The 12,546-nt window shown below is 44.1% G+C and overlaps 1 non-coding gene across 1 annotated transcript; it reads right to left on the bottom strand.

Annotated features, from left to right (window-relative positions):
- Nucleotides 1–1,231: 1,231 nt before the first annotated feature.
- Nucleotides 1,232–1,387, bottom strand: LOC121773061. The gene has a single exon (XR_006044637.1). It is a non-coding gene; the product is annotated as a 5.8S ribosomal RNA (ribosomal RNA).
- Between the last annotated feature and the right edge of the window lie 11,159 nt (nucleotides 1,388–12,546).

Here is a 12,546-nt window from a genome sequence, read left to right as displayed (position 1 = left end):
TAGAACTCGCACTCGAGCTCCAGCTATCCTGAGGGAAACTTCGGAGGGAACCAGCTACTAGACGGTTCGATTAGTCTTTCGCCCCTATACCCAAGTCAGACGAACGATTTCCACGTCAGTATTGCTGCGGGCATCCACCAGAGTTTCCTCTGGCTTCGCCCCGCTCAGGCATAGTTCACCATCTTTCGGGTCCCGACAGGTATGCTCACTCGAACCCTTCTCAGAAGATCAAGGTCGGTCGGCGGTGCACCCCTCGAGGGGGATCGCGCCTGACAGCTTCCTTGCACCTTACGGGTTTACTAGCCCATTGACACGCACACATGTCACACTCCTTGGTCCGTGTTTCAAGACTGGTTGAATGGGGAGCCTGCAGGCCAGCACTGGGAGCACGCAGTTGCCGAAGCACGCACGAGGCGCGCGCTGTCCACCACGATCACAGCGACGGCGTTCCACGAGCATATCAACTGCCCGGGCTTTGGCCGCGGCCGCAATCCACGTTGGTCCGTGCCCCGAGTCGATCGGCAGACTGGCTCTCGCCGTTCCACATCCTACCGGGACACATCATCGGACCCCATCCGCTTCCCTCACGATAATTTCAAGCACTCTTTGACTCTCTTTTCAAAGTCCTTTTCATCTTTCCCTCGCAGTACTTGTTCGCTATCGGTCTCTCGCCCGTATTTAGCCTTGGACGAAATTTACCGCCCGATTGGGCCTGCATTCCCAAACAACCCGACTCGCCGACAGCACCTCATGATGTGACAAGGTCCGGGCACGACGGGGCTCTCAGCCTCTCTAGCGCCCTATTCCAGGGGACTTGAGCCCGGTCCGTCGCTGAGGACGCTTCTCCAGACTACAATTCGGACGGTGTGGCCTCCCGATTCTCAAGTTGGGCTTTTCCCGATTCGCTCGCCGTTACTAAGGGAATCCTTGTAAGTTTCTTTTCCTCTACTTATTGATATGGTTAAACTCAGCGGGTAATCTCGCCTGACCTGGGGTCGCGGTCGAAGGTGTGGAGCCGTGAGGCACCCCCACCGTAGGTTCGTTGTTTTACACCCGTAAGAAAGACATAGCGGCACGACGACGCAAGAGATTGAGTGTTCAACCACCAGTTGTCGTGACGCGAGTCGCCGAGTGATCGCATATTGGCCATCTGCACACCAAAGGTAAACGGGAGGCTAGTTTCCACTCCCCGCCCTTCTGCTGAGCGCAGGGTGGGGGGCGACGCGATGCGTGACGCCCAGACAGACCTGCCCTCGGCCAAATGGCTTCGAGTGCAACTTGCGTTCGAAGACTCAATGGTTCACGGGATTCTGCAATTCACACCAAGTATCGCATTTCGCTACATTCTTCATCGATGCGAGAGCCGAGATACCGATTGCCGAGAGTCGTTATGACATTTGTAAGACATTCGGTCATCCCCACACGGTCCGCGAATGGGGTGCGGGGGGACGCTTCGATAAGTATTCCTTGGCGCATTCCGCACCGGGGTTCGTTAGCCTGCTCGGCGTGACCCGAGGCCACAGGACGGGGATTGCCTCTGCCGCACGCTGTCGGTGTTAAACACGTGTTCGTTGTTCGCTATGCAGGTATCGACAATGATCCTTCCGCAGGTTTACCTACGGAAACCTTGTTACGAATTCTCCTTCTTTTTGCTCTTGATACCCTCCTTTCCGGGTGTAGCAATCTGAGCTTGTTGTTTAATAATAGCCACCTCTTCGATTTCCACAGTTTCTATATCTTCTCTTTTGTCCTCCGTTGGGTCAACCCCTTCACCATTGCTTTTAGACTGATCCTTCTCCCATTGGATCCGGGGGTCACGGCTTCTGCTTCGGTGTCGCCCTCTGCGTTGACATATGGGGTCGGATGCTCAAGAGATCGTTCACCGGTAGTCCTGCAAAAATAGGGGGCAGGACGACTGCGAGGATGTCGTTCACTAAATTCTGGTGTGCAGCCGACGAGGCCTCCGTAATCTCCATCGGGTCGGATCTGGGCTCCTCTACAAGTGTTGCAAACTTGTTCGGGGATGTCGGGATTTGTTCAATCACGGGCTTATTCCTCCAAGAGTCCAGCACTTCATCTCTTAGCCTCAGAGACTTTTTCTCGATCGGATAGATGGTACCCGTTGGCTTCCATTGCATCTGAGACTTCGGTCTGGACCTCGAGCGCTCACGTGGTCTTGTACGGTTTGTCGGTCCCAAGTTTTGTGCCCAGTGAACTGCTACATTCTTCCCCGGTTGCTGGGCCAGATTCTGCGGCCTGTACGGTTGCTGCCCAAGGTTCCTTGTAACGCTTTTCTCCCTACCTCAGCTTTTTGGACATTGAAAATTCCCCCTTCGATGCTCCTGATCCCATTCCTCGTTTATACCTCGGCACTCATCCGTGAAATGCCCATATGTTTTGCATGCATTCAGAATTTTGGGATGAACTCGTACTCAATTTTTTGCTCCACGAGGGCCCCATTTGGCAGTTGTTTCGTGAGGGACTCCTTAGGCCGTTTTGTTGTGTCAATGATTACTTGGATAAGAGGTCCATCCAAAGTTTCGCGCCTTAGACTACTGAAATCGGTTGAAAGGGGGGTCCCGATGCATGAGGCAATTTTGCTCACCGCCGTGAGTTTCCATAGCTCCAGTGGTAGATCCACCAGCCTTAGCCAAATCGGGACCATGACTTCGGGCTCCATATCCGGGTCAAATTTCTTCGGCATCGGCTGCAGCACCAAAGGGATCCCTAAGATATCGAACGGTCCTTGTTGTCTAATTTTTTCCATTTTTTTTTCACTCCCGAACTGGAAGCAAAGCCACCCCTTACGGTGGAAGGTGACTCGGGACTTGCACTTCCATCGACGCATGAGATCAAAGATTGCCTCCTTGCCCGGGAACCGTTCGATAAATATTATCAAACGAGACTCACCTCGCGCACGGTTCAATATAATAGCAATCCTAGCACCGCTAGATATTAATCGCCACTACCCAAGATACCAGGTTCTTTAGGTTACGAAAAAACCCGCACCTATTGGTAAGTCAAAGTAGTAGATAATCAATATTGTATGCTCAATGCTAACGTACATTGATTAAAAAATTAATTATCAAGACCTTGTCTTTCAGTAGATAGCATAAAGACTCGTCTTGTCGTTTTAGATCCAATTCAGTGCTATACCATACCAATGTCATCTTATTTCAATAAGGCTTAGAAATAATCGCACTGGCATTGCAACCTTTCACGATAGGTAGTCTAGGCCTATCTAAGTTGTGAAATTCTTATATTTCTTTGTTCAGAATTGACCGTGTTACCTTAAAATGGACGACACCCACAAACGGTCTACTAAAACAAAGACTTAGACTTTGTTACGTTCACTTATACATTTAAATATGCAATAAACATCCATTAAATGTAAAACATAACAACATTATGACAAAAATAATTTGTTGCATTCATTGGAAAAGAATATATAAAGTTCTACAGTATTCCATCACTCGGAAGGTGATTTCTAGTATACAAAACCCTAACAGTGTCCCATTTATACTCAAAACAGCTTTTGAGTATACAAAATGGTAGTGCACACGTCTTAAAATTTCTCCAACTTATACTGAAAGTGAGTTGAGCTCTTGAATGAGTCGAACTCCTAACCCTTCAACGTGGCGTTCGAACGGTTTCACCGCCAGTGCCTTTGTAAAAGGATCTGTCAGGTTGTTCTCTGACGCAATCTTGACCATTTGTATGTCTCATCTCTGCACTATATCTCTAATGATATGATACTTCCGCTCTATATGTTTGCTCGCTTTGTGAGCTCTTGGTTCTTTCGAGTTTGCCACAGCACCAGAATTGTCACAATAAATAGTGATGCTCTTGGGCAGATTCGAAACCACACCTAAACCCATAAGGAAGTTCTTGAACCATACTCCCTCTTTTGCAGCCTCCGAAGCGGCCACATACTCGGCTTCCATGGTCGAGTCCGCGATGCATTTCAGCTTCACACTCTTCCAAATTACGGCTCCACCTCCTAAGGTGAACACATATCCTGAAGTAGATTTTCTCGAGTCCTGATCAGCTTGAAAGTCTGAGTCAGTATATCCCAAAGGACAGAGCTCGGCTGCATTGTAAACTAGAGCATAGTCATTAGTCCGTTTAACGTACTTGAGTATGTTCTTTACGGCAGTCTAATGTCCTTGGCCCGGATTTGACTGATATCTTGCCACCATGCCAACAACAAAGCAAATATCAGGTCTTGTACAAAGCATAGCATACATGAGACTTCCAACTGCCGAAGCATATGGAATCCTTCTCATTTCTTATATCTCAGACGACGTTTTCGGGCACATCTCTTGAGATAGATGGATGCCATGTCTGAAAGGTAAGAAACCTTTCTTGGTGTCCTGCATGCTAAAGCGACTAAGTACTGTGTTGATGTAAGGTTCTTGAGATAAGCACAACATCTTCCTTTCCTGATTCCGAAGAACCTTGATACTGAGGATGTGTCCCACGTCTCCCGTAACCTTCATCTCGAACTGGTTTGACAACCAAGTTCTTATTGATGACAACATCTTTTTATTGTTTCCAATTAGAAGAATGTCATCTACATATAAAACTAAGTACATAACATTCCCTTTTTCAATCTTCTTATACACGCAGCTTTCATTCGGGCATTTTTTGAATCCAAACTTGTGAACAGTTTGATCAAAACACTGTTTGCATGATCTAGATGCTTGCTTAAGGCCATAAATAGTCTTCTTAAGTTTCCAAACCATGTGTTCCTTTCCGTTTATGACATATCCCTAGTGTTGTTCCATGTAGATGGTCTCCTCAAGACTGCCGTTGAGGAACGCAGTCTTAACGTCCATCTGCCATATATCCCAATCCATATAAGCTGCTATAGACAACAGTATCCGGATCGATTTGAACATGGCCACCAGGGAGAAAGTCTCGTCATAATCGAAACCTTCCTTTTGGGTATACCCCTTAGCCACTAGTCTTGCCTTAAAGACTTTAACTCGTCCATCGGGTCCACGTTTACGTTTGTATATCCACTTGCTGCCAATGGCAGTACAGCCTTCGGGTAGGACGGACAAATCGTAGACGTCTTTGTCTATCATAGATTGTAGTTCCGAATCCATTGCTTTCACTCATTCGCAATGATCGACATCTGCCAACGCCTCTGCAAAGTTCCAAAGATCTAATACATTATTGTCCGGGGAGTGATCTATAGATCCCCCAAACCAATGTATCTATCGGGCTCATGAGAGACCCTCCCACTGCGGGCCGGCACTACAATGCTTGGAGTAGAAGTTGAAGTTTCTGGAATTGTTTGTACACTAGGTACGGGTTCTCAGTTAATGGAACTTGTGACAGAAGTTAGCTCATCTAGAGCCACTTCACTACTGCATTTATGATTCATTACATAGTCTTCCTCTAAGAATGTCTCGTGAGTACTCACAATGTCTTTCTTGTCTCGGAGACTAAAGAATTCATAAGCTTTCGATCATCTACGGTACCCTATAAACAAACATACCTCCGTCCTTGATCCTAGCTTAGTTGGATCCTTTTCCAATACATGAGCCGGGTAACCCCAAATCTTGAGATGTGCTAGATTGGGCTTGCGCCCAGTCCACAACTCATAAGGAGTAGTAGGCATGGATTTTGACGATAAGTTGTCTAAACATGGTCTGCAGAAGCAAGGCATGTCCCCAAAACGAAACAGGTAGCCGTGCATAACTCATCATTGATCGGACCATGTTTAACAAGGTCATGTTCCTTCTTTCAGTCACGCCGTTCTGCTGGGCATGCCCGGCGCAGTCAGTTAGGACTCAATTCCCGACTCCGATAAGTAGTCTAAAAACTCGGCACAAAGGTACTCACCTCCGCGATCAGATTGCAGGCGTTTGATACTCTTTCCATGATACGTCTCCACATAAGCCTTAAAGTAAAGGATTCTGACCTGTGGCGCATCAAATAGACATATCCAATCCTCGAGAAGTCATCAATAAATGTGATGAAATATCGAAAACCACCTCTTGCCTCCACACACATCGGTATGAACGAGCTCAAGTACTTCCTTGGCCCTATTGCTCTTAGCCTGAAAAGGGGTCATCTTGCCTTCTAAGCATGACTCACACTTATGAAAAGGTTCCTCTTCTAGACCTTTAATAAGATCTTGTCCCACAAGAGAATGGATCCTCCTTTCATTTGCATGACCAAGTCTAAGGTGCCATATGTACGTTTCGTTCATTGAACTTGAATGTTCTTTTCGTTTCTTTGAAATTTTCGATGTTGTATTGAGTTCTGATTTGCGATTATTAAATTGTGTAGACGTGATTGTGTACAGATTGTTTTCCATGATACCACGACAGATTTAAGAACCATCTTTCTTAATAACGTAATTTTCATTAAAAGAAATCGAATATCCATCAAAAACCAATTTAGAAACTGAAATTAAATTTCTTCTAAAAGAAGGTATCAACAAAACATTCTTCAAAATCAAAATTCAATCACTACTAAAACGCAAATAAATGTCTCCCACTACAACGGCCTCCACTTTTGTAGCGTCGCCCAGCTGGACTTCGGTCTCACGATCATGTAGCCGTCTTGTCACCTGCATCAAGTGAGGATCAAAACAAATATGATCAGTGGCTCATGTGTCAATAACCCAAGTGCAAGTAGATGTCGAAGTCAAACAAGACTCGACTACTAGAGAATGGTGCATACCTGTAGCCTTGCCCCTTTTATGACAGTCTGGCTTTCAATGCCCCTTCTCACCACACTTGAAACACTTCCCCGTGGGCTTCTTGTTTGCCCTCTTCTTCTTCTTTCCCTTAGCCATCTTGGCCGCTCCTGAGTTCGGTGCCGACTTCTTTCCTACGCCAGGCTTAAAGCCAGAGGAACGAGGCGCCAAAGTCATCATGGCCGCCTTAGCTTGAACCATAAGGTCCTCTGCTGACTGAAGTTCAGTCAACAGCTCAACCAAGGTGTAATTCCTTTTGTTCATCTCGAAATTGAGCTTGAACTGCTGGCAGCTATGGGGAAGACTTTGAAGGATGATAGTTACTTGGGACTCGGGATCGATCGTCCCTCCCAAAACCTTAATTTGGTTGAGGTGGCCCATCATCTCGAGGACATGGTCCCTCACTGACGAGCCTTCCTTCATTGTCTTCGACATGATACTCCGAAAGGCTTGAGACTTAGCCATTCGATTCTGAGTACCAAAAAGATTCTAGAGATTCTGCATGATCTCGGCGGCCGTTTCCATGGCAAAATGCTGATGCTTGAGTACTGAAGACATAGAATCCAACATGCAGCACTTAGCCATCTCATTCGCCTTATGCCACCGTTTGTGTGCATCCCTGACTCTTGCCGCTGCAATAGCCGGCGGCACTGGAGGTTGCGGGGTTGTGAGTACAAAGCTGTACTCTTCTGCTGTAAGAACGATGTCCAAGTTTTATTTCCATTCTATGTAATTTTGGCCCTCGAGTTTGTTTTCTTTAAGAATTGCAGAAAGAGGATTGAATGACATCTTGACGATTTAGTTTGCACTGCAAAACAGAGTATTTACTATTTTTCATAAACTTATGTAAGAAGTTTGATTAGAATAACCATAAAACTTTTCAAAATCTTACAACTGTAAAATTAAAATTTTGTACCCTCCATAAAAGGTCAATACGCATTAAAACTCTACAATTTTAGTGGTCACAACACCGACGAATACCGACGAATAGTCCAGAGACCACATAATGGCATGGCCGCCTAATGTTGCCTAAGCAAGACCACCAAATATAGCATTACAGAGTCACATTTCTACAACACACTCTCATAACAATGTTTATGTGCTGCTAACAAGATCAAGCTATCTCATAAATCCTGTGTGAACTTCTGAATCTCGCAGTTTCTTAGGATTATTGTCCCCACATAATGGGTGGTGATAATATTGGAAACCACATTCTAGTTCATACTATTTATCTTTGAGAAGTCCGCCCTTATGAACTTGCTATTTCGTAGGATTATTGTCCCCACATAATGGGTGGCGATAATATTGGAAATAAGCTTTATAAATTGCAGACCAATTGATGGAGACCGTATACAAACATTAAGTTCGTAATTATAGCTTAGATATTTGGGTTATGGTTTTTTCCTTTAATTATCCTTAGATTAAGGCTTAATTAAATTCTGTTGGTATTTAATTTTCTGGATAATTAAATTTTTATTTACTTTGGTATCTTCCTTTAGGAAACCATTGTTCTAGAATTTAATTCTTATCCATGTCCACTATAAAATATATCTAAAATAAACAAATTATTTAATTCTTAATGTATTCTTATATATCTATCATGAAAATCTAAATTTAAATTATTTCCATGTTCAAGATTTGGAAGAGTAATTTTTATTATTTAATGTATTCTTACATATCTATCATTATCAGGATTCAAGATATATGAATATTAGGAAACTATTAAATTATTCTTGTCCATATCATCTAGGAATCAATGTTATTTATTTTCATAGATATGGATAATAATATGAATATACCTATAATCTAGGGAAATCTTCCCAAAATATTGTATTTCCATTAAATAATAATATTTTAATGATATATTTTAATTAAAAATTAAATAATCTTTCATAGTTATCTCATCATACGAGGTTCGCACGAACGATGAACGACGAAGATCCGACGACGAATCACGACGCACACGACGTCTCGGCCAGCAGCGCGCGTGACGCGTGCCATCTCTCGGTGCTTCGGGTGCTGCTGGCACTCAGCATGCGCCTAGCCCCTGTCTCGGTCGTCTCGATCGTCGGGTGCCGACGCGTCTCGGCCAGGCATCTCGACGGATAGCGCTGGCTCTCGGCCAGCGCCTCGCTACCCGTCTCGGCCTGTATCGCTCCAACGGCTCCCACTGCCCAAGCCAGCGGCACGCAAACAGGCAAGACGCTCTCGACCAGACATCTCGTCGGGTGGCGCTGGACCTTCCGCCTAGGGTTCGGCCTGGTGACTCGCGGTGTCACGGCGGTTCTTGGACGATCCACCACGCCTCACCAGCCACCGCCTTGTCGAGGCTTCGGGCGAGAGCCGCCTAGGGTTTGCGGTTTCGGTCGGCGGTGCGCACGAGCCCTCGCTCGTCGGCACGTCGCCCCATGATCATACACCATCGGCTCCCACTCAATCGATAACCCTTTTTCAATCGAGCGCAGTGCGATCCGTCTCGGCGCTAGCGCCGACAGATCGCACGTCTCGTACGATCGAAAAATTCATGTTCCTTGATTCGATAGTTCTTCAGTTCATCATGCATAATAAATAAACAAAACACCAAGAACACGCTTCGCAATCAAATAACACATGCATACATGAATTTCGTGAAATTTAAATCCAAATAATCAGAGCCAAAGACTGGCTCTGATACCAATTGAAGGGGTTTGTTGCGGAAGCGTGCGTTCTAACGGATCACATAAAACTTGATCTATTTAGCAGATTATTTAGATAAATTCTATATTCGTAATTCTCACTTGTATCATGCTCACAACTTGAATTTAAACATGCTTTAGCACAAATAATCCCTAAAACATGCTTGCTACGTAGTTAGCCAATTTACCTCGTTGATTCACTTAAGAATCGAAGATGGATTGCGTCTTCTCCACGTGAAGATTTTGAGTACTCGACCTCGGATCTTCTGACTGGTATCCCGGACTGTAATCTGATATTTGTGTGGGAAAATCACACCAGAATACTAGAACTTGAATAAAGAAGACAAAATCCTACTCACGGAAGGAGAGCAAAAAATCGTTCCTCTCCTTGGAATAGGGGGGATGAAAATTGTCAAATAACACAAGTGTGTTTTCTGTCTCCTTTATTCTCCTATTTATATTAAGTCACATATTGGGCCCAGTCAGGGATCTAAGGAAGAATTTGGATATGGCCTCCCCCAATTAGCTTTTTACTAATTAAATTGAACCCACAATTTAATATGAGCTTATATTGGAATATTACAATCAACCACTAAAGAAGTAATATTGCACTGTCCATCCAAATCCGAAATTACAAGTATTCCGGGTTTCCATTTGTTTGGCATTTTTTTCCCACGCTTAAGCTAAAAACATCCATTAACTAATCAATGTCTGTTATGGACTTAATTAATTAACATATTATAAACTCCAAGAGTGGACTTAGAAAGAACGCTTATTTATTACTCATAGAATAATCAAACTCCAACTAGCTAGGTTCCGAATAATAAAACCTTGTTTCGAGCTCCTCTTGTGGATGTTATCAAACGAGACTCACCTCGCGCACGATTCAATATAATAGCAATCCTAGCACCGCTAGATATTAATCACCACTACCCAAGATACCAGGATCGTTGGGTTACAAAAAACCCGCACCTATTGGTAAGTCAAAGTAGTAGATAATCAATATCGTATGATCAATGCTAACGTACATTGATTAAGAAATTAATTATCAAGACCTCATCTTTCAGTAGATAGCATAAAGACTCGTCTTGCCGTTATAGATCAAATTCAGTGTTATACCACACCAACGTCATCTTATTTCAATAAGACTTAGAAATAATCGGACTGGCATTGCAACCTGTCACGATAGGTAGTCTACACCTATCTAGGTTGTGAAATTCTTATATTTCTTTGTTCAGAATTGACCGTGTTACCTTAAAATGGACGACGCCCACAACCGGTCTACTAAAACAAAGACTTAGACTTTGTTACGTTTTCATATACATTTAAATATGCAATAAACATCCATTAAATGTAAAACATAACAACATTATGACAAAAATAATATGTTGCATTCATTGGAAAAGAATATATAGAGTTTTACAGTATTCAATCACTCGAAAGGTGATTTCTAGTACACAAACCCTAACAGGGTTGGCTCGTCGGCGGGCACTGGGGAAAAAGAAACACAAGAAACACACGACGGGAGGGCCCTATAAGGTTGGGAACTATGGACCAGTTGTGACAACGAATGTTAACGCTATTGTTCATGACACAGACACGACCAGAGATCAGCTACCCGACGAACAGGAAACTGAAGCAGTTGGACGCTTGAGCGGGGCTGAAAGAGGAGGAGATCCAACAAAAGAAAGAAACCAAAATCAAGATCTAAATACAGGGGCAAGAAATATGTGGAAAACAAAAATATCCCCTCCGATTGGGAGGATGGTGTAGAAGATGACCTTGGAATTGCCCAATGATTGTTGCAACATGGAATATTCGGGGTTTGCAGCAACTCCCCACTCAAGCTGCAGTCGTTGATTTTGTGAGACAACATAAAATCGACGTCTTGGGACTATTGGAGACAAAGTTGACAAGTGACAACTACAAATTCTTTCTTCAAAACAACTTCAGAGATTGGAAAGTGGTGGATAACTTTGTACAGTCCGAACACAGTAGGATTCTTTTACTGTGGAACCCAATTAAGGTGGAGCTGGAACCGACCCTAGTTGAGGAACAAGCCATCTATACAAAAATCAGGTGCTTGACTTCCAATAATTCTTTCAACTTTATTTTGGTCTATGGCTTACATACTATACCGGATAGACGTGCGTTGTGGGATTCTTTGATTGATCATGTCATGCATGACGAACCTACGCTAGTGGAGATTTTAATAACATGCTTGCAGATGATGAGAGAGTCAGCGGGATGGTCCCAGGGGAGTATGAGATCAAAAACATGGTGGACACGTGTGCATTGCTAGACATGGAATATACCATGTCGACCAGCTGTAAATTCACTTGGACCAACCGTGCGATATCTAGCAAGATTGAACGAGCCATGATAAATGATGCATGGTACACTAAGGGATACTTGGCTAGCATAGAATTCTTACCGGGAGGAGCTTATACAGATCACTCACCGGTAGTGACTACCCTCTTCGGTAACGTTGTGTCCTATCCTAAACCCTTCATGTTTTTCAATTTTTGGCTAAAGCATGCAGGGTTCAACAAGCTTGTGGAAAAGAATTGGGCAGCTGAAGTCCAAAGCATAGTCCAGTTCGTGTTGGCAGAGCAGGCAAGAAGTTTAAGGTCCACTTTAAGGACTTTAACTTCAAGGAGTTTAGTGAGCTCTCAAAAAGAGCCAAGGAGGCAGCATATGAGCTTGCCTAGATTCAAAAATTGGCGGATGTTGACACGATAAATGTTGCTTTGAGGAACCAAATCAACAAACAAAAAAAAAGCGGCCTACCTACTGAATTCGGAAAGGGAGTATTATATACAAAAGGCTAAGTTCAAACACTCAATTTTGAGTGATAGGTGTACTTCCTTTTTCCATTCCCTTGGTAATAGAAACAACTCACGGAACTACATTGCCTTTTTGCATAGGAGTGATGGCTCTATTACCTGGGATCAGGAGGTGATAATCAAGGACTTTGTGGACTACTATTCGGCACTCCTTAGCACTAAAAAGCAAGCGGCCCCCATTGTTCTTGTCATACTTCGTAGGGGCGCCCTCGTGAACAATGAGGATTGCAACGACTTAGTACGACCCATCACCGAGGTAGAGATCAAGGTTGTTCTCTTCGACATCGGAAATGATAATGCGCCTAGCCCC

This window comes from Salvia splendens, chromosome 16, assembly GCF_004379255.2.
Source record: "Salvia splendens isolate huo1 chromosome 16, SspV2, whole genome shotgun sequence".
Taxonomy (NCBI): Eukaryota; Viridiplantae; Streptophyta; class Magnoliopsida; order Lamiales; family Lamiaceae; genus Salvia; species Salvia splendens.
This window is presented reverse-complemented; position numbering and strand designations above follow the sequence as displayed.